This window comes from Natator depressus, chromosome 23 (genome assembly GCF_965152275.1).
Source record: "Natator depressus isolate rNatDep1 chromosome 23, rNatDep2.hap1, whole genome shotgun sequence".
NCBI lineage: Eukaryota > Metazoa > Chordata > Testudines > Cheloniidae > Natator > Natator depressus.
Genome location: NC_134256.1, coordinates 7,018,885 through 7,039,641, shown reverse-complemented (window position 1 = coordinate 7,039,641; position 20,757 = coordinate 7,018,885). Strand labels below are relative to the sequence as shown.

General features: G+C 46.4%; 1 protein-coding gene across 1 annotated transcript in view; it reads left to right on the top strand.

The window, feature by feature from the left end:
• Positions 1-8,233, top strand: part of PPP1R37 (protein phosphatase 1 regulatory subunit 37) — a 157,671-nt gene extending 149,438 nt beyond the window's left edge. Inside the window, exon 13 of the mRNA XM_074937342.1 lies at positions 3,462-8,233. The gene's annotated coding sequence lies outside the window, so the exon portion shown is untranslated. The remainder of the gene's footprint in view (positions 1-3,461) is intronic.
• Positions 8,234-20,757: the final 12,524 nt, after the last annotated feature.

The following is a 20,757-nucleotide window of genomic DNA, read 5'->3' as shown; positions in this document are numbered from 1 at the left end:
TTGTGCCATCCAAAGGCCACAAGTACCTGTACACCCACCCTGCTCCCAAATCTCTAGTGGTAGAAGTGGTTAACCACAGGGAGTGACAGGGTCAACCCAGGGCTACCCCTAAGAACAGACTCCAAGAAACTAGACTTGTTTGAGCGTAAGGTTTATCCGTGCTCTAGTCTCCAGTTGAGGGTGGCGCTGCAAACTGAGGTCACGGTACTCAGCGCCGAGTTGGAGCGTTGCTCCGGTGCCGGAGTGAGGACCGACTCCATAAGCAGCGCTCTTAAACATCAGGCCGTCCTAGGATGCTATGATTTTAACATGTGGCAAGCCATGGGCAAGTTCGAGGGCTCTCTTCCTGAGGCTTCTAGGAAGGAGTTCTGGGGCTACTATGGAGGAAGGCACAACTGCAGCCAGGGCGACGCGCCAGGCGGTGGCGGATGTGGCGGACGCTGCCTCCCGAACCATGGCCTTGGCAGTCACCATGCGCTGGGCATCCTGGCTGCTACTCTCTGACTTGTCCACAGAGCAGATCTGTTCTGTGCCCAAGCTTTTAAACAGAACTGTTGGTTCTTCAGTGTGCCAGACCCACAAGGGGTCCCAATCTTCCTTAAGGGCAGGCCACATGGCCCCATGCCTCTGAGACTGTCTCTGGGCTCCAGCTCTCCTGCTTCTCACCTTGAGTTCTGCCCAGCAAGTTCCACTGTGGTGGTCTCCTATTCTGAGACTTGTGCCCTCTTCTGGGACCAGTAGGATTTGCAGGGACACCAGGCAGCCTTTTCAAAACAGAGTGGGGTTTATTAGTCAACTGCCATACAGCATCGGAAAGTCCTTAAGTTAGCAGAGAGAAGTACAAGCTAAGACAGAGTTCATACTGGCCAACGACACAGCTCTATCCAGCCAAGCTGCTCTAGAATCCATTTTGACTCGCTCTTTCTGTCCGTCAGTCCCAGGGGAGAGCTCTGTGTCCTTCCAAAGGCCAGTTCTTAACACAGCCACCTGACCCTTTCGGTCCATTGTCCTCCTCCTGCAGGATCCCTACTGAGTTCAAAGGTTCTGCCTGCTGGAGTTTCCCATTGTTAGGTGTCAGTTATTCAGTCTTTAGGGTTCAGTTGTCTTTCCTTTGATATGGGTTGGTTTCAGCCAGTCCTTAGCAACCCATTCATATCGCCCCAGATAGTTACTTGACACAAGCACCTCATGTCTCCTCTTCTACCTCAGGAACATTTTAATCCTTCTGCACTCACTGGGTAGCAATTCAAGTATGTCACTTCCCGCATGAGAGACTAGGTGAGTGGAAATAATATCTTTTATTGGTCCAATAAATATTACCTCACCCACCTTGTCTCTCTACTATCCTGGGACCAACACAGCTACAAGTACACTGCATACTTCCAAGCATATCAATTCCTAATAATATTACAGATGATTTCCACTTTGTCACAGACGGCCTTGGAAGGACCCAGCTAGGGTGACCAGATGTCCTGATTTTATATTTTGGGTCTTTTTCTTATATAGGCTCCTATTACCCCCCACCCTCTGTTCTGATTTTTCACACTTGCTGTCTGGTCACCCTAGGCCCAGCAATCTAGACCTTTTTCCTGGGCTCCCCCAGTTGTTCGATCCAGGTTGTGATGTTCTGAAGGACTCAATGTGCTATACATCTGCATCAAAGGTTTTATTAAAAAGAAAGTGTAGTTTAAACCCTGGTAGTTAGGAGCATATGCGATTCCTGTCTGATTTGTTATATACTGCAGATTGAGACATCACCAGAGGTGTTGCTTTAGAATATTACGCATGTGCTGTACACTGAGGTCACAAATAACGCATTTTAATAGTAGTTGCTCTTAAAAACTTTTCAAGGGGTTTTGTTACTAAATAAGATTATTAGGGTAACTGCCATACTCTATAGGGGTTTCCTATATTAAGTGGAAGAAATACTGCAAACACTGAGATTTGGTTTATCTAGGTAACTAATGATGATTAGTACAGTAACTCCTTGCTTAACATTGTAGTTATGTTTCTGAAAATTCTACTTTAAGCGAAACGATGTTAAGCAAATCCAATTTCCCCATAAGAATTAATGTAAATAGGGTTCCAGGGAAATTTTTTTCACTACACAAAAGACTACACACACACACACATATACACAGTATAAGTTTTAAACAAACAATACTGTACACAGCCATGATGATTGTGAAGCTTGGTTGAGGTGGTGAAGTCAGAGGGTGGGATATTCCCAAGGGAATGCCTTACTGCTAAACGATGAACTAGTGCTCCACTGAGCCCTCCAGGGTTAACACATTATTGTTAATGTAGCCTCACACTCTACAAGGCAGCAGGAATGGAGGAAGGGGAGACAGCATGGCAGAGAGAGACAGAGACGTACACCCTGTGTGAGAGAGAGAGATGCGCATTGTCCCTTTAAGTACACTGACCCCACTCTAAATACACTGCCCTTTTAAGTAGATCAACAAGTTGTGACAGCAGCTGCTGCCAGCAAGCTCCCTCTGTCCTGAGCCCTGTTGTGTCTCTTCCTCCCCCCTTCCCCGCCCCCCACGCTCTATGGAGATGGGGTAAAGAAGCGGGGAGCAGGGGGGAAGGGGACACCCTGACATTAGCACCCTTCCCTCCCCCCTCCCGCACAGCAAGCAGGAGGCTCCCAGGAGCAGCTCCCAGACAGAGGGCAGGAGCAACACAGAGCAGTGGGGGGAGGGACAGCTGAACTGCCCAGCAATTGTGAACAGGGAACTTAGGGGAGCAGGGAGCTGATGGGGGGCTGCCGGTCCACCCTGGTTCCAAGCCCCCACCAACTAGCTCCAAGGGGCTGTTCTTTCTGCAAGCAGTAGACAAAGCAGGCGGCTGCCAAACAACGTTATAAGGGAGCATTGTGCAACTTTAAACGGAGCATGTTCTCTAATTGATCAGCAACAAAACAACGTTAACCAGGACAAATGTTAAGTGAGGAGTTACTGTATTGTATTTTTACATCTGTGTGTTACGATGTTTTCTTAAGAGCTGTGCTCCAAGTTAGTGTGTGTATCTGAATTTAAATAAAATTGTAAGGGGAAATGTAGGGTACCTAGCTGGATGTCAGTTGTTGTTGAAATAGATCTTGAGAGCAGGTATTATTAAACTCCTGTGGTAGATGATGTAGCCTTAGGCAAAGAGGCTGGGAGCTATTCCAACTCCATTCTGTGGTTTTATATAAGTTAGGGTAAAATAACATATGGAATATATTTATAAGGAAAATAAATCCTCCTGTCTCAGGACACAAGCCAGCCACTGACTGCTGGGGTTAGCAGCACACTGCCTCTATAGGGCTGGCTAGTCGATAGCTTTGGGTGATGGAGATTTTTGCAGCTTCCTCAAGAGCATCTGGTACTGAGCACTGTACAAGAGAGGCCACAAGACTTCTGATCCTGTCTGGCAATTCCTATGATGTCTGACTTTGTGTTTGTTCTTTCTCACAGTTCCTCTGGGTTGATCTACATTGAGCTGAGGCTGTCTTGGGAAATGCCTGTGTAGCTTTATTCCCTTCCCACTCCACATGATTCAGAAGAACTTGGTCTGCAGTACAGAGGTTGTTTGTTTGTTTTTTTTTCAAAACAATGTGATATTTCCTGCCCTAGACACTTTTTCCCACATTCTTGACTCTGCCCTACAAGGAAGGACTCTGATATTTTCAAGATGATTCAGGAAGGGAAGGAGAACAGATTGAAAATCTTACCAAAAGAGTGATTTCCCTACCTGATTCCAAGGTGAGCTCTGACACCTGATGGAAATGGCACTACTTTCTGACCTTCTGTAGACACTAACTGATGCATTTACATTTTTCTTTCTATGTTTCTCTGGAATTACCACTGTTTACTGAGTAATTTGTAAGGAGAAGATATCCTCAATCCTGGAGAATGGGCATTGGACTATTCTATTGGACTATTCATTGGAATATTCTCCAATTCAAATGGGAGATTAAAAACCCAGAATCTCATGGTTCAGGCCTGGATTTGCTTTCCACACACTACAAGTGTCCAAGGTCTCTGAAGGCTAGTTTAAGAAAACTGTTTTCTAACCTGGAAACCTGCTAGCAGAATGGTTGCACATGATTGTGTCCCTGGGAAGAGTGGCACTGACAAGCTGTAGTCACCTGTTGAAAAACTTGTATCGCCAGACAAGCTGTCCAGGACAGGCTGCATCCACAGCCACAATGGTTATTTATTTTAAATTCCTTTTTTAGGTATATATTTATCATGAGCTTCAAAGTACTGAACAGGATTTAACTTAGAAAACAATGTAGAATTACTTTTAGTCTAACCTGCAACCTTTTTGGAACTTTACTCCTGGTTTGCAGAACTCTGCCAAAAAGCACCATCAGAAATACCTTCCCGTGCAAACCCTATACAGAACACCACAATGACATAACTAGCTAGTGTGCTTGTGTGCACACAAACACGTTTGTGAGATCCACATTTCAGGGAGCTCCCTGCCTGTGATGCATTCAAGAGGCTAATACCCTTGAGGCTCAGGTGAAATTCCTTACATTGTTGTGTGTCTTTTGGGGAAGAAGGAATCATCATGGCTGAGTCTATTCTAGTTTCCTAACTTTATAAGCTTAAAAGAGAAGAACAAATTACCCCCTTTAGCAAGGTTTTCTCAAAGCCATATAGCATGGAACTGACAGTGTGAGAAAGAGGGTGGGATGGGGCTGACTCAGTCATCTCCATTTGGGGATTCATCTAGCAATCTAATACTGAGCCAGAGGCAAATATGCAGTAGAAGTAGTTGGATCCTCTACATTTTATTATATTAAAGGAAGTCTAGGATCACCTGGTTTGTTTAAGTTACTGCCCTCTTTCTGTTTTGAATTTTCCAACTCCTTTGTATTTGGCTGAGGAAAGATTCAGGGGACATGTTACACCATTAAAAGATGAACAGGAATTTGACTTTTCATGATTGTGTAAGTAGCTTTCATTTAGCTGGTCAGTGGGCCTTTTGATTCAGTGTAAAATCTTGCTTTAGAGAATATTTGCCCCTTTTACCAAAGGTTTTTCGGAATGAATTTTCAATTCTGCAGTGGAACATGCTCCATTCTATAAATTGTGCTTAATACAGAGAATCCCAGAGGCTGTCACATCTTTGATAGGATGAATATACCATTAGAGGTGCTTTTCCTTTACTCTTCTTGCCAAGGGAAGGAATCTGGTTGCTCTGGAAAAGGTGTTCAATTTTCTCAGGGAGGGTTCTCTCTCAATGTCCCAGGGCTTGCGAGATTCTGCTGGCCGAGCACTCTGGTATCGAGAGCGTGGAATGGGTCATTGTTTTAGTCTGCAAAGTCCCACTGCAACATACCACACCCTGCACAAAGCATGACACCCAAAGAGGCCATTATTCTGAAGCTACTATTGCAATGAAAGCCAGAATTGCCAGAGTGCAAATCACCTCACTGGTAATCCAGATGAATGGAATGCCTGCCCCCGTACCCACAGCCAGAGAGAGGAGCTGGCCTGTTAGGGAGGAACCAGCAGTTCCAAGGCAGCATTGAGGTGTTGGGCAGAAGGCTTCAATATAGCACATGCAAGAGGAACAATCAAGGAAGGGAAACAAAGGTATGCAGCAAACCTTTTTTTATCATGTAGCAAGGCCTGTTAGGGTAAATGATGTGGGTCATAAGAGATTGAGCCATCTTTATCCTTGAGTTGGAGTGGAAGGAAGACTCGGTAGGTTAAATTAGGTCTTGAATTACCATTTTGGCTCAAATCCATGAGGAATGGCAGACACACACACCTTCCCACCCGCCCCAAAAAATTGCTATCGGAAGATAAATATTTCTATATATGTGGATTACTGCTCTGCTGTGAAGAGAAATCTCGGAAGGAAACTATGGTACTAATCTGTAATTTAACAAATTTATTGTATAAACTAACCAGAGAAACAGCCTAGAGAGGGGGCTGTTGGGTAGAACTTAAGCTTTTTTTTTTTTTTTTTTTCTCCTTAAGTGCAATAAATCTATCAGGGAGCTGTGAGGGCACTTCGCTGCATGGGAATCAAGGCTGGAGATGCAGAAATTTTAGCTCTTCATGCACTGAAACTGAATCACATTAGGAATTTGCTGCATTAACACTACATACAAAGGATGGTGATTTATTTGCTAATGTTTGTCATTTCTTTCTGTTGTGTGTTTTTGTTAACACTGTTTTCTATTAAATGAAAACTGCATTTGTCACTGACTCCTCCTGTCTGTTTGGTACCTACAAATGACACTTGTTTTGTCCATGGCAAAGAAGAGAATGTGAGATTTCAATAGATCTGAAGCAATTCCCTTTCCAAAGGAGCTCTGCAGAGCTAGCGCTACCATCCACTACCCCAGCGAAAAGAGCTGTTAAGAAAACCAGACAGTGGTTTGAAGTTCTGCATCATACCTATTGATGTGAGCTTGATCGGGCAGTCTCAGTCCAGTGGCTCAGCCGCTGAAATGCTTGTGTCTCCTCTCCCAGATATTCCTGTTCAGAATCTACTTGCCCTTCTGCTTTTCTCTTTGATGTGTAAAATACCTGTCAGGCAAACCCCTGTAGAGCTACATGAGGATCTTCAGTAGGACTATCAGCAGCCCATATTAAAGCACAGAAATCTAGATTCAGTAGTTAAGAATAAGGATCTGAGTTGAACCCTCTGCTCAGCCTTCCAGCAGGTGTTTTCACTGCCGTATTTCTTGAAGCAGAGCAGAACCCACTCTGGCACATCAGAAGGTCTAACTGCCCTTGGATGCAGTGTATGCATCTCCTGTTGATGTTACTTGATGTGCACTGAAATGAGGCCATGACATGTCAGTCATACTGTAGACACCATATTAGAAACCTTTTGCAGTTGTCTTACAGGGCATGTGCAGCAGCTGCTTTTCAAAACTTCACTGTCCCCCTGAGACTCTTTAAAATGGCAAAAGCCTCTTGTCTGGTGTCCTATTTCTGAAATGGCCACGATGCGTATTGCAAGGCAGTCTGTGGCAGTGGGAAGACTGCCTTGTGTGTTCTTGGACCTTTTGTGATGTGATGTTTTAAACCCCCAGATGGGGGAACATTGACCAGATTGTCGATGCTGAGACTGAACATCCCTGGAACTTTGGACAGAGCAGGGATCTCACTAGCTTAGCGATGCTTCCCTCAAAGCTGAATTTTCAGATGCGGGGGGCCTAAAGTTAAGCACCTGAATCCATGCTGGGAACCTAATGTAAACATGGTCAGATTAGCTCCTATTGACTTGAGTGGAAGTTGAGGGTGTGTAGGCCCTCTGAAAAGCAGGGCACTCTTACTTAGCTGCTTCACTTCAGACACCTCAGTCTGAAAATACTGGACATTGAGCCCAGTCCTGAAAGGCATTGAATGCCTCCTGCAAGGTTCATAGAATCCCTGATCTCCCCTTGAAGTCTGTAGTTAAGTGGGCCCAGCACCATCAAGGGTCATCCACTACTAGATCCTTCCCATGCCTCATCAAACTCTTCTACTCCTGCTGCTTGTCAATGTGGAAAGTAGAGATCTTTCTGAAAGACGCCTTGATTTTAAATTGAAAGCACTTCATCAAAAGAACAAATCCAATGGGGCATCAAGAGCTACCATGTTTGAACGGGGCCTGTGTCTCAGACTTCCATCAGATTGACACATTTCTGCCCTTTCAATCAGAGTCTGAAAATGAGAGCAGGAAAATAAATGGACTAATCTGAGCCTGCCAGGGTGTGCTGTGCCATGGACAAATAGACTATTACACAGAACCTTTTCCCCAGGGTAAAAAATAACACTGCTCTAAAAGGGAGAGGGGCCACAGCCTGTATCAGCAGCCCTGATAATGCAGCAAAGAAATTGCCCCCACTGGACCTTCCATCTTTTATAACCAAGCAAATAGAGAGAATCCATGACACACAACTTTCAGCTAACCAGGTACTCTTCTTCTGTGCTTAGAACTCCGACTGAATGGGAGTGTTACCTCTGCCCAGAGCCTGGTAGCAAAGAGATTTGCTCCTGATCACCTCCTTTCTCACTGACCAGTTGCCTCATGTGGATGGTTTTTAGGTACCAAAAGACTTGGAAAGACCATGTAACCTGCCTTTAACTGAATGTTGACATCTCCTGTAAACCAGCACTTGGGTATTAAAGAGTTAATATATTTCATTTCAGTTTTATTAGAAAGGCTGGTATCAGGCCAGTACTTGCTTTGTTATCAAACCCTAGAGAACTATGATGTGTGTTTTACCGCATTTATGGATTTCTTGTAATACTCTTGGTTGAAATAAAGGGTTTCCTAATTTAGTCTGGGATTGTCTATGGTAAATTCCCTCCCCATTTTCAAAAAGGACCGCTTTGCAGGTTGACTGGCCCAGACTTCTAACGTCCTCTCTCTTTCCTTTCCTCTCTTCACCCACCTCTGCGTGAGAGTTCTAATGGAGCCTGCAGCTGGGGAGCCCCCCGCCCCTGGAAAGGAAGAAGATAAGGAAATGGGTGAGAATCCCACTGCCCAGAGGTTATTGACACAGAGGGCAAGTCCTTCAAAAGCAAGGGAGATGGGCTTTTACTAGTGCCCGTTGAGGGGGTGGACCAACATGCAGCCTTGGGGGGGATATTGATACAACTGCTGTGGCCCTCCCCCGCCAGAGCGCCAAACACTTCCTAAAGGTGAGGCTGTATCATCACCCCTATTTTACAACAGACAGGGACTGGCTTCCCCAAGGCCACACCAAGAGTTGTTTGCAGAGCCAGATCCTGCCTCTTCTCCCTACCATGCTGACACGTCTACCTTAGGAGCCCCATCCCTTGGCACTCCAGGGAAGGCACAGAGGGGGCTGTCAATGTTGGTGCCACATCATAAAACTATCCATCTGCTGTGCACACAGGAGCTGGTCCCGTGACAGGCTCGACAGCCTCCGCTCTCTTTTGTAGTTCACATGGATGGAGGGCAGTCGGGTAGGTCCCTGAAGAGGAACGTCTGGCTGTGGCCCATGCAGAAAGGGGCTCTAGCATTGTACTGAAGAGTTACACCCTCTACCACGTATCGGGGGTAGCCGTGTTAGTCTGTATCCACAAAAACAACAAGGAGTCCGGTGGCACCTTAAAGACTAACAGATTTATTTGAGCATAAGCTTTCATGGGTAAAAACCTCACTTATTCAGATGCATGGAGTGAAAATTACAGAAGCAGACAAATATACGGACACATGAAGAGAAGGGAATTACCTCACAAGTGGAGAACCAGTGTTGACGGGGCCAATTCGATCAGGGTGGATGTAGTCCACTCTCAACAATAGATGAGGAAGTGTCAATTCCAGGAGAGGCAAAGCTGCTTCTTTAATGAGCCAGCCGCTCCCAGTCCCTATTCAAGCCCAAATTAATGGTGTTAAATTTGCAAATGCATTTTAGTTCTGCTGTTTCTCTTTCAAGTCTGTTTCTGAAGTTTTTTTGTTCAGGTAAAGCTACTTTCAAATCTGTTACAGAATGTCCAGGAAGATTGAAGTGTTCTCCCACCGGCTTTTGTGTGTTACCGTTCCTGATGTCCGATTTGTGTCCATTTATTCTTTTACGTAGGGACTGTCCGGTTTGGCCAATGTACATGGCAGAGGGGCATTGCTGGGACAAGATGGCATATATAACATTAGTAGACATGCAGGTGAATGAGCCTCTGATGGTGTGGCTGATGTGGTTGGGTCCTCTGATGGTGTCACTAGAGTAAATATGGGGACAGAGTAGGCAACGAGGTTTGCTACAGGGATTGGTTCCTGGGTTCGTGTTTCTGTGGTGTGGTGTGTAGTTGCTGGTGAGTATTTGCTTCAGGTTGGGGGGCTGTCTGTAAGCGAGGACTGGCCTGTCTCCCAAGGTCTGTGTGAGAGAGTTTTCCAGGATAGGTTGTAGATCGTTGATGTGCTGGAGAGGTTTTAGCTGGGGGCTGTACGTGATACCCAGTGGTGTTCTGTTGTTTTCCTTGTTGGGCCTGTCCTGTAGTAGGTGATTTCTGGGTACCTGTCTCGCTCTGTCATTCTGTTTCCTCACTTCCCCAGGTGGGTATTGTAGTTTTAAGAACGCTTGATAAAGATCTTGTAGGTGTTTGTCTCTGTCTGAGGGATTGGAGCAAATTTGGTTGTATCTTAGGGCTTGACTGTAGACATTAGATCCTGTGATGTGTCCTGGATGGAAGCTGGAGGCATGTAGGTAAGTATAGTGGTCAGTAGGTTTCCAGTATAGGGTGGTGTTTATGTGACCATCGCTTATTAGCACTGTAGTGTCCAGGAAGTGGATCTCTTGTGTGGACTGGTCCAGGCTGAGGTTGATGGTGGGGTGGAAATTGTTGAAATCCAGGTGGAATTTGTCAAGGGCCTCCTTCCCGTGGGTCCATATGATGAAGATGTCATCAGTGTAGCGCAAGTAGAGGAGGGGCGCTAGGGGATGAGAGCTGAGGAAGCGTTGCTCTAAGTCAGCCATAAAGATGGTGGCATACTGTGGGGCCATGCGGGTACCCATAGCAGTGCCGCTGACCCTCTACCATGTCTTTCTTGAAATGTAGGCACTTAGGTAAGTGGTGGTTTGATTTGTCGAATACTCAGGCTTCCCTTTCACAGCTAATGTGCACGTACTCTCCCTTAGACAGGTCACTGCATACAGATCTGTGCAGAAGAGGTTAGATCTGCCCCGACTGTCTTGGTATCAGCCCTCCACCTCCAATCTGTCCCTTACAGCTGTGGCTCGTGGGTGTCAGGCACTGGGTGGCGAGACCCTTGAGCAAGTGGGCTTTAGCAGAGGGCTATTTCCAGCCACTTTAAGGCCTCTCTATGCTGCCAGAGCAGGGTAAAGTCCTTGAAGTATAATGATTGTTTGTTTGACTGGGACCAAACAGGCCTGAGTACCCCTACCTTAGCCCGACTGCCCTGTGTGACAGGGTCGGGCCAGATAGCTCCAGGAGAGTGATCCTATTGGGATCCGCCAACCCACTACTAGAGGACCTCCCCCAGCCTAAGGGGAGTATCCACAGGACCAGGATTCGAAGCGAGTACGGGGGACAACTAAAGATAAAACAGGGACAGGAGTGAGGTCATCGGGCTAAACGAAGGGAACTTGATGGGGAGTATAGCTAGATATTTACACTCTCCCATGTAAAATGGAGAGGCAAATGAACCCTTCTAAGAAACAGCTGCTGGAATCTACTGTATTGAGTTAATGTTACAGAGGGGGCCGGCTGCGACTTTGCTTTTGGGTTAGAAATGGGCTCAAACGGACATCAGCGGGGCTGACGCTTCGTGCTGTGTATGTGCTACAGCTGCACCTAGGCATTTATGTGCAATTGCTCACAGCTAAAATCTTCAGCTGCTGCATTTGTACCATCCAGCAACCCTGCCCTCTGCCTCGGCTTAAACATGGGGCTGGGAGCTGGGGGAGCCACCCTAGGAACTTAGAAAACTCATTGCTTCGTTGCTGTACACACAACATACCTGACCCAAATCCACCAAAGCCAGGAACCGGAAAGCATCACCCACCAGTTCATGCCCTCTATGGTTCCACCCCCAAGTACCCACCTTAGACCACACATGGTAACTTTATCTCTGCTCTCTGGAGATGCTCGCCTTCCACTCCCCACCTTTACCAAACTATCCCCTCCTACCTAGGCTGACCAGATGTCCTGATTTGACAGGGACAGTCCCGATTTTGGGGGCTTTTTCTTATATAGGCACCGATTACCCCCCACCCCTGACCCGATTTTTTACTCTTGCTGTCTAGTCACCCTACTCCTACCACAAGTGCGTACCAATGGAAAGAGTTCATTTAGGGAGGGAATGTTTTTTTTTCCCCTGAAAGTTAAATTGATATAACCCGTTCTGTGGGTGACACGAGAGCACAATATAGCGTAGTCCTGTAAACTTAAGGAACCAAATCAGTGGTTTTAAAATTTTTTAGGCTGTGTGCCCCTTTCCAAATAATGTCATCTACTGCATCCCCCCATCTGAGATAGGCAACGTGGGAGGGAGACGCAGGGTTACGTGCTCCTCCCTGATTTCTGCCTTCCATTTCACAACCGTTTTTAGAGATTTTCAAATGGGGGGGGGGGCATGGAGGAATGTTCAGGGGGACGAGCAGCCCCATGCAGCAGGGCTCAGGGAAGGACCGCCACCTTCGTCCTCTAAGTCACCTCAGGTGACCATCCAGCCTGCCTGGATTGCGGGGGGGAGTAACAAAAAATTGTAACTCAAGGGGGGGGGGTCAGTTTAAAAAGTTTTTTAAAAAATTGCCTTGCATTGGTGTTTGCCCCTCCCACCCAAATGTTCCTCTGCGCTCCCATAGGGGGCAGGCCCCACCATTACAAAACCTCCACGCTAAGCTATGCTGCTAGAAACACCCTTATGTGCCTAGCAGTGTCTGCAGTAGGGGCTCCCTAGCTCTAACCATACACGTTTCTAACATAGCTGCAGCAGCACAAAACTTGGGTAGCCCAGCCCTCCGGTGTTAGCAGTCATAGAATATCAGGGTTGGAAGGGACCTCAGGAGGTCATCTTGTCCAACCCCCTGCTCAAAGCAGGACCAAGCCCCAGATCCCAAATGGCCCCCTCAAGGATTGAACTCACGACCCTGGGTTTAGCAGGCCAATGCTTTTCTGTTGCAAAATTGCCACCCTTAAGTCTTTTACTGAGTGGCCAGAGAGATTGAAGTGTTCTCCTACTGGTTTTTGAATGTTATGATTCCTGATGTCAGATTTGTGTCCATTTATTCTTTAGCGTGGAGACTGTCCGGTTTGGCCAATGTACATGGCAGAGGGGCATTGCTGGCACATGATGGCATATATCACATTGGTAGATGTGCAGGTGAATGAGCCCCTGATGGCGTGGCTGATGTGATTAGGCTTTCTTCCGGCAACTTGCAGAAGTTACTAGATTGCACGCCCTGGTTCTCATGGGAGACTTCAATCACCCTGATATCTGCTGGGAGAGCAATACAGCGGTGCACAGACAATCCAGGAAGTTTTTGGAAAATGTAGGGGACAATTTCCTGCTGCAAGTGCTGGAGGAACCAACTAGGGGCAGAGCTCTTCTTGACCTGCAGCTCACAAACCGGGAAGAATTAGTAGGGGAAGCTAAAGTGGATGGGAACTGGGAGGCAGTGACCATGAGATGGTCGAGTTCAGGATCCTGACACAAGGAAGAAAGGAGAGCAGCAGAATACGGACCCTGGACTTGAGAAAAGCAGACTTTGACTCCCTCAGGGAACTGATGGGCAAGATCCCCTGGGAGAATAACATGAGGGGGAAAGGAGTCCAGGAGAGCTGGCTGTATTTTAAAGAATCCTTATTGAGGTTACAGGGACGAACCATCCCGATGTGTAGAAAGAATAGTAAATATGGCAGGAGACCAGCTTGGCTTAACAGTGAAATCCTTGCTGATCTTAAATACAAAAAAGAAGTTTACAAGAAGTGGAAGATTGGACAAATGACCAGGGAGGAGTATAAAAATATTGCTCGGGCATGCAGGAGTGAAATCAGGAAGGCCAAATCACACCTGGAGTTGCAGCTAGCAAGAGATGTTAAGAGTAACAAGAAGGGTTTCTTCAGGTATGTTAGCAACAAGAAGAAAATCAAGGAAAGTGTGGGCCCCTTACTGAATGAGGGAGGCAACCTAGTGACAGAGGATGTGGAAAAAGCTAATGTACTCAATGCTTTTTTTGCCTCTGTCTTCACGAACAAGGTCAGCTCCCAGACTACTGCACTGGGCAGCACAGCATGGGGAGGAGGTGACCAGCCCTCTGTGGAGAAAGAAGTTGTTCGGGACTATTTAGAAAAGCTGGACGAGCACAAGTCCATGGGGCCGGATGCGTTGTATCCGAGAGTGCTAAAGGAGTTGGCGGATGTGATTGGAGAGCCATTGGCCATTATCTTTGAAAACTCATGGTGATAGGGGGAAGTCCTGGACGACTGGAAAAAGGCTAATGTAGTGCCCATCTTTAAAAAAGGGAAGAAGGAGGATCCTGGGAACTACAGGCCAGTCAGCCTCACCTCAGTCCCTGGAAAAATCATGGAGCAGGTCCTCAAGGAATCAATTCTGAAGAACTTAGAGGAGAGGAAAGTGATCAGGAACAGTCAGCATGGATTCACCAAGGGCAAGTCATGCCTGACTAATCTAACTGCCTTCTATGAAAAGATAACTGGTCCTGTGGATGAAGGGAAAGCAGTGGACGTGTTGTTCCTTGACTTTAGCAAAGCTTATGACACTGTCTCCCACAGTATTCTTGCCACAAGTTAAAGAAGTATGGGCTGGATGAATGCACTATAAGGTGGATAGAAAGCTGGCTAGATTGTGGGGCTCAACGGGTAGTGATCAAAGGCTCCATGTCTAGTTGGCAGCCGGTATGAAGTGGAGTGCCCCAAGGGTCGGTCCTGGGGCCGGTTTTGTTCAATATCTTCATAAATGGTCTGGAGGATGGCATGGATTGCACCCTCAGCAAATTTGCAGATGACACTAAACTGGGAGGAGAGGTAGATACGCTGGAGGGTAGGGATAGGATACAGATGGACCTAGACAAATTGGAGGATTGGGCCAAAAGAAGTCTGAGGTTCAACACGGACAAGTGCAGAGTCCTGTACTTAGGATGGAAGAATCCCATGCACTACTGCAGACTAGGGACCGAATGGCTCGGCAGCAGTTCTGCAGAAAAGGACCTATGGGTTACAGTGGATGAGAAGCTGGATATGAGTCAACAGTGTGCCCTTGTTGCCAAGAAGGCCAATGGCATTTTAGGATGTATAAGTAGGGGCATTGCCAGCAGGTGGAGGGACGTGATCGTTCCCCTCTATTCGACACTGGTGAGGCCTCATCTGGAGAACTGTGTCCAGTTTTGGGCCCCACACTACAAGAAGGACGTGGAAAAATTGGAAAGAGTCCAGCGAAGGGCAACAAAAATGATTAGGGGACTGGAACACATGAGTTATGAGGAGAGGCTGAGGGAACTGGGGATGTTTAGTCTACGGAAGAGAAGAATGAGGGGGGATTTGATAGCTGCTTTCAACTACCTGAAAGCGGGTTCCAAAGAGGATGGCTCTAGACTGTTCTCAGTGGTAGCAGATGACAGAACAAGGAGTAATGGTCTCAAGTTGCAGTGGGGGAGATTTAGGTTGGATATTAGGAAAAACTTTTTCACTAGGAGGGTGGTGAATGCGTTACCTAGGGAGGTGGTGGAATCTCCTTCCTTAGAAGTTTTTAAGGTCAGGCTTGACAAAGCCCTGGCTGGGATGATTTAATTGGGGATCGGTCCTGCTTTGAGCAGGGGGTTGGACTAGATGATCTCCTGAGGTCCCTTCCAACCCTGATATTCTATGATTCTATGATTAGGTCCTATGATGGTGTCACTACACAAAAGAATAAATGGACACAAATCTGACATCAGGAATCCTAACATTCAAAAACCGGTAGGAGAACACTTCAACCTCTCTGGCCACTCAGTAAAAGACTTAAGGGTGGCAATTTTGCAACAGAAAAGCTTCAAAAACAGACTCCAAGGAGAAACTGCTGAGCTTGAATTAATATGCAAACTAGCTACCATTAACTTGGGTTTGAATAGAGACTGGGAGTGGCTGGGTCATTACACATATTGAATCTATTTCCCCATGTGAAGTATCCTCGCACCTTCTTGTCAAGTGTCTAAATGGGCCATCTTGATTATCACGACAAAAGTTTTTTTTCTCCTGCTGATAATAGCTCATCTTAACTAATTAGTCTCTTATAGTTTGTATGGCAACTTCCACCTTCTCTGTATGTGTGTGTATATATATCTTCTTCTTCTTCTTCTTCATTATTTTATTATTATTTATTATTAACTTAGCCACTCCCAGTCTCTATTCAAGCCTAAGTCATTATGCAAGGTAACCTATTTCCCCTTGTTTTTTCCTACCCTCCCCCCCCCCCCCACCCCCAGACGTTCTTGTTAAACCCTGGATTTGTGCTGGAAATGGCCCACCTTGATTATCATACTTGATTATCAAAATTGCCACCCTTAAGTCTTTTACTGAGTGGCCAGAGAGGTTGAAGTGTTCTCCTACCGGTTTTTGAATGTTAGGATTCCTGATGTCAGATTTGTGTCCATTTATTCTTTTGCGTAGTGACACCATCATAGGACCTAATCATAGAACCATAGAATATCAGGGTTGGAAGGGACCTCAGGAGATCATCTAGTCCAACCCCCTGCTCAAAGCAGGACCGATCCCCAATTAAATCATCCCAGCCAGGGCTTTGTCAAGCCTGACCTTAAAAACTTCTAAGGAAGGAGATTCCACCACCTCCCTAGGTAACGCATTCACCACCCTTCTAGTGAAAAAGTTTTTCCTAATATCCAACCTAAATCTCCCCCACTGCAACATTGTAAGGAGAGTGATCACTTTAGATAAGCTATTACCAGCAGGAGAGTGGGTGGGAGGAGGTATTTTTTCATGCTTTGTGTGTATAAAAACATCTTCTGTACTTTCCACAGTATGCATCCGATGAAGTGAGCTGTAGCTCACGAAAGCTTATGCTCAAATAAATTGGTTAGTCTCTAAGGTGCCATAAGTACTCCTTTTCTTTTTGCGAATACAGACTAACACGGCTGTTACTCTGAAACCTTCTTACTATATGTTCTATTCTATGCATCTGATGAAGTGGGCTGTAGCCCATGAAAGCTTATGCTCAAATAAATTTGTGAGACTAAGGTGCCACAGGTACTCCTGTTCTTTTCACCTTGAATGGTCCCCTGAAATATGTGTTAACTACTTACGCTAAACAATATGTTCCACCTTGTATTTAGCTGTGCCGCTGTGAGTACCTTTCCCAGATCTGAAGAAGAGCTCTGTGTGGCTCGAAAGCTTGTCTCTCTCAACAGCAGAAGTTGGTCCAATAAAAGATATTACCTCACCCACCTTGTCTGTCCTGCCTCTAGGGCAGCCACTGGTTTAGGTTTTTGTCTGCAAAATCCAGGGCTCCCGGGGGCTTCAGAGTGCGTTCCATGGTGCCCGCTGCCAGCTGCAGAGAACTCCCACCTCCTGTACCGCCACTGTGTTTCATTACCAATGAGCGAGGTTGCATGTGTGGAACTTTATTAAGCCCTGTGCACTGCTCTGTCCGTGTGGCTGCATGGCTTCCTGCCTATCTCCTCACATTCCCTGCTTGCCTAGTGGCCTGCCACTACCAATGCCTCCCGGGAACCTGGGCCCTCCGCCTCCAGTTCCCCTGATCATGGTACAGGGTTCACACTTTAAAAAGAATTTGAAAAATTGTTATGGGGTCAGAACAAAGCTACACGAGCAACTGGCGCTCTGAAGAAGTTGACTTGCAGTCTAAGCTGCACGGCCGCCCAGCAGTCTACCCAAGGCCGTGCCCTTCAGGTGCCCCTCCCCGCACTGCGTTTCTGCTCCTGCCCTCTGCCTTGGGTTGAGCCCCTGGGAGTCTCCTGCTTGCTGTGAAGAGCGGAGTGGGGGCAGGGGAGGGAAGGTGATGTCAGGGTATCCCCCTCCCATGTATCCCATCGCTGCAGAGTGGGGGGGGAGGGAACACAACAGGGCTCAGGAGTGGGATGTGGGATGGAGCTTGCTGGTGGCTGCTGCTGGGTCTGAAGAAGCAGGCTTCAGCCTGGTGAGTGCAAATCTACTTAAAAGGGCAGTGTTCTTAAAGGGGGAATGTGTGTGTGTCTCTCACTCACTCACACACCACACACTCTGTGTGTTGCTCGCTCACACACCATGCTGTGTGTGTGTGTCTCACACACACCCCACTGTGTGTCTCTCACACTCACCCACCACCCTGTCTTTCAAACACTGTGTCTCACACACATAACATGCTGTTTCTCTCATTCTCACACACACCCCACGCTGTGTGCCTCTCGCTCTCTCTCTCACACACACCTCACAGTTAATACAAACCCAAGATGTTGAGAACACATCAAGGAATCAAATGATAAGAAATGCCTATACAGGAATGCAAATGGAAACAAAGGAGGAATTGGAACTGTACATTTATGAGCATAACTTGGATCTGGTTGATATTACTAAAATCAGGTGGGATGAGTCCCATAACTGGATTGTTAAAATCTGTGGTTATAACCTAGTTAGGAAGGATAAAGTGGGCAAAAGGGGAGGGGAAGTGGCACTCTTTCAAAAATGGCATTACTTGTTTCCGAGTCACTGACAACCCGCAGGAAGATGATCTTGAATGCTTCTAGATCAATGTCCTCACAGAGAAAGCACACGATGGGGTATTAGCTGGTGCCTGCTCCAGCTCACTGAATCTCACGAGAACAGGATGGCCAGCGCCTTGTGCACTGATCCATCGTGCATAAGAGGAAAAGCTGCATACTCACAGGGAACGTCAATTGGAGTGACACACGCAGGCTGTCTCCTACTGCCAGTACTAAAAGGTTCTTGCAATTTCTCAACATGACAGATGATGATTTCCTAACTAACTCAAAAAGTGTTGCAGCCAACATGGAGGAATTCTTTATTAGCCCTTGTCTTAACAAATCAAGTTTCAGAGTAACAGCCGTTTTAGTCTGTATTTGCAAAAAGAAAAGGAGAGTACTTGTGGCACCTTAGAGACTAACCAATTTATTTGAGCACAAGCTTTCATGAGCTACAGCTCACTTCATCGGATGCATACTGTGGAAAGTACAGAAGATGTTTGGGTGATTATCACTACAAAAGGTTTTCTCTCCCCCGACCCCACTCTCCTGCTGGTAATAGCTTATGTAAAGTGATCACTCTCCTTACAATGTGTATGATAATCAAGGTGGGCCATTTCCAGCACAAATCCAGGGTTTAACAAGAACGTCTGAGGAAGGGGGCGTGGGGTAGGAAAAAACAAGGGGAAATAGGTTACCTTGCATAATGACTTAGGCTTGACTAGAGATTGGGAGTGGCTAAGTTAATTGTATCCAATTTGCAAATGAATTCCAATTCAGCAGTCTCTCGCTGGAGTCTGGATTTTTGAAGTTTTTCTGTTGTAATATCGCAACTTTCATGTCTGTAATCGCGTGACCAGAGAGATTGAAGTGTTCTCCAACTGGTTTATGAATGTTATAATTCTTGACATCTGATTTGTGTCCATTTATTCTTTTACGTAGAGACTGTCCAGTTTGACCAACGTACATGGCAGAGGGGCATTGCTGGCACATGATGGCATATATCACATTGGTAGATGTGCAGGTGAACGAGCCTCTGATAGTGTGGCTGATGTTATTAGGCCCTGTGACGGTGTCCCCAGTGGTTCTGTTGTGTGGTATGTGGCTGCTGGTGAGTATTTGCTTCAGGTTGGGGGGCCTGTCTGTAGGCAAGGACTGGCCTATCTCCCAAGATTTGTGAGAGTGATGGGTCGTCCTTCAGGATAGGTTGTAGATCCTTGATGATGCGCTGGAGAGGTTTTAGTTGGGGGCTGAAGGTGACGGCTAGTGGCGTTCTGTTATTTTCTTTGTTAGGCCTGTCCTGTAGTAGGTGACTTCTGGGAACTCTTCTGGCTCTGTCAATCTGTTTCTTCACTTCTGCAGGTGGATATTGTAGTGCTAATAAACGATGGTCACATAAACACCACCCTATACCGGAAACCTACTGACCGCTATTCCTACCTACATGCCTCCAGCTTTCACCCTGACCACACCACACGATCCATCGTCTACAGCCAAGCTCTGCAATACAACTGCATTTGCTCCAACCCTCAGACAGAGACAAACACCTACAAGATCTCTATCAAGCGTTCTTACAACTACAATACCCACCTGCGGAAGTGAAGAAACAGATTGATAGAGCCAGAAGAGTTCCCAGAAGTCACCTACTACAGGACAGGCCTAACAAAGAAAATAACAGAACGCCACTAGCAGTCACCTTCAGCCCCCAACTAAAACCTCTCCAACGCATTATTAAGGATCTACAACCTATCCTGAAGGATGACCCATCACTCTCACAAATCCTGAGAGACAGGCCAGTCCTTGCCTACAGACAGCCGCCCAACCTGAAGCGAATACTCACCAACAACCACATACCACACAACAGAACCACTAACCCAGGAACCTACCCTTGCAACAAAGCCCGTTGCCAACTGTGCCCACATATCTATTCAGGGGACACCGTCACAGGGCCTAATAACGTCAGCCACACTATCAGAGGCTCATTCACCTGCACATCCACCAATGTGATATATGCCATCATGTGCCAGCAATGCCCCTCTACCATGTACATTGGTCAAACTGGACAGTCTCTACGTAAAAGAATAAATGGACACAAATCAGATGTCAAGAATTATAACATTCATAAACCAGTCGGAGAACACTTCAATCTCTCTGGTCATGCGATTATGGACATGAAAGTTACAATATTACAACAGAAAAACTTCAAAAATCCAGACTCCAGCGAGAGACTGCTGAATTGGAATTCATTTGCAAATTGGATACAATTAACTTAGCCACTCCCAGTCTCTATTCAAGCCTACGTCATTATGCAAGGTAACCTATTTCCCCTTGTTTTTTCCTACCCCACGCCCCCTTCCTCAGACGTTCTTGTTAAACCCTGGATTTGTGCTGGAAATGGCCCACCTTGATTATCATACACATTGTAAGGCGAGTGATCACTTTACATAAGCTATTACCAGCAGGAGAGTGGGGTGGGGGGAGAGAAAACCTTTTGTAGTGATGATCACCCATTTTTTCATGGTTTGTGTGTATAAAAACAACTTCTGTACTTTCCACAGTATGCATCCGATGAAGTGAGCTGTAGCTCATGAAAGCTTATGTTCAAATAAATTGGT